Genomic DNA, 2,588 nt, shown 5'->3' with positions numbered 1-2,588 from the left:
TATTACCTTGTCTGAGCAGAATAATCCAAGACTCTTTTCCTCACAGCCCATCTGATTTTATTGTGAGCATTCCAGCCTGCCTTGATGCTTTAACACAGCTCAGCATGATGTCTTCCCTTCAGAGATTTATCCAAGTTTCCCAAATAGGCGCATTATGTGGCCACGGACTGCAGCCAGAATCCTTGTTGACAGTGATTGGATGCTATGATGGATGAGGGCCTCCTGGGAATGTGCTGGCTAATGAAACATAGCCATCGGTTTTATCAAACCTTTGTACAGCCTCACCCTCAGGAAATCACATAACTCAGCCGTGACAGCAGCAGCAGAGTTCTCAGAGGGCTGCTTATAAAACAACAGTTAAACCTGATATTTCTTACATCTACTATTTGAGATTTCACACAGAACTCTTCAGCTTGTAGAACATTTTTGTTCTTGGAAAAGAAGAGTGCCCATGAGGAAGGCATTTCAGAGCTGTGTACCTACAGCATCACTGAAAGCAGGAGAGTCGTGACTGCAGCATCAAGAGGCAGCTGTGCAGGTTGGCCATGAGCACAAGGGGCCCTGGCTAGGTCTGCCAGACCTGCAAGATGAGGGCCTCTACCAACTGCAGAGAGAGCCAAGAGCTATGAGCTGTTCCATGAAACAAAGCTTGCAGCCAAATACTTCTGCAGAGTGTAGAAAGACAGAAGGAGTCAGAGCAGTCAGAGGGGTTTGAGCTCTGGAGGAAGTGAAAGCTGCTGTGCTAAAGCAGAGCTTTGCTTTCAAGCACTCTGTGGCACTTTCTGTTTAGTGTCTTGATTCAGAACATAATACTGCAAGAGAAGGGACCAACTCCAGGCCAGGCCATGTGGTGGCAATTCCAGCCCAGGTAACTGCTCCTTGAGCTGCAGCACGTCAGGCCTTCTTCCATGGGTAATCTTTCGGTACGAAGACAAGCTGAAAGCTGTTCTTCTCCCACCTTGTGCCTTATTGTGGTTATTAGCATTTTATAATAGATGTGCTTTCTCTGTAAGTTACAGATGATGAGGAATTGGGTAAGTCTCCTGAAATGTATAGGAGTAAGAAATGGTAGGAAGAACTTGCAGAAAATGTTACTGATGGCTACTTCTTGAAACATCAGGTTCAGTCATAACTCGTAAAAAGAAATGAAACATTCCAGTAGCACCAGAATATCTTTGGAGACTTAAAGTAGAAGTTCCATTTCCCATTGTGAACAGCTCTTGAAAGAGATACCACAATTCTAACATAAAGCTGGCTCAGTTTTTTTTCAGAAATCTGAACTGGAATGCATATTTCAGTTCTACTGAGGCACCAAAGCAAGAACTTTCAGTCCAGAATTGCAGGTTGGCTTTTTTTAGGGGGGTTGGGAAGAAGTTACATCTTGAAAATGGTGGAGTATCCCAAGACACAGAACACCCCCACTCTGCTTTGTACACAGATGTTGTGTAACAGCCACAGCAAGGCAGAAGTTGGGAACTTTGCAGATGAAATCCTTCTGATGGGGTGGGATGCACTCCCACATACGGGGCTTGCAGGAACCTGGGAGCAAAGAGGACCCTCTCCATCACCAATACTTCAATAACATACGCTGTGCAAACATCCATTGGCTGCTGCTAGTTGTGCGTCCACAAACATATGTACATACATATGTACATACACTATGCCAAAGTTTAGGACAAACTGCAGATTAAAGAAAAAAGAAATGGAACTCTCCTTCCCAAGGTTTAAGAATGCAGAATAAAAGCCTTTCAAGAACACCAGAGGATTTGAGCAATGCCTACTGAGTAACAGATTTACTTTCCCCCAAATAGGAACAAATTAACAAACAAATTGATTTTGAAGACAGGTGGTAGTTGAATTTTAACACCATACATTCTAATTTCCTGTAAAAGCTGTCCATCAGTCACACACCCAGCCCTGCTGTTCTCCCATTGCCAGAATAACCTGCAACCAATTTCAACAGCAGTTTCTGAGACCAGCGTTTCAGCAAATGTGGTACCTTGGTTACACACATAGCTTCCCTCTTTCCCTTTCTTCCCTCTACAGCTTTATTTAACAAGAAAACAGTTCAGATGCACCTTTGCTCACTGAGGACATCGGGCTGCTCTGCACAGCCCATCTCCATGCTGCTGCCTTCCTTCCCTTCAGAGGCAGCTTCTCCATTAGCGCTGCAGAATGACCCTGGAGCCCAGCATGTGTTTTGATGGCAAAGCGGCTCTCTGCTTCACCAGTTCTTCACTCATTCTGCCTCTGCTGATCCCAGGAGGCTTCATTCTGCAAACAACAGCTTGGATCACAGAGGGGGACTGCAAAAAATTCCTTTGAACCAAAGCTGTAAGAAACACATCTCCATCTGCAGTCTGGTGGCAGCTTGAGGAGTCTGTGCATTACCTGCTGCAGATACCCAAGAAAAAAGCTTTCCTTGTAGGAAGGGCATACAGAACACCTAAACCAGCCTGGTGACAATAGGGCCTTCATTTGCACTAAACCAGGCACAAAAGCAGACAGAGGGACACAGGAGCAGCAGGAAATCAGACCCTGATAAAAAAGAAGTCAGCTATGCAATCCGAAAATGACAACAAACAAAC

This window comes from Coturnix japonica, chromosome 4 (assembly GCF_001577835.2).
Source record: "Coturnix japonica isolate 7356 chromosome 4, Coturnix japonica 2.1, whole genome shotgun sequence".
Taxonomy (NCBI): Eukaryota; Metazoa; Chordata; class Aves; order Galliformes; family Phasianidae; genus Coturnix; species Coturnix japonica.
Note: the sequence above shows the minus strand (reverse complement) of the source record.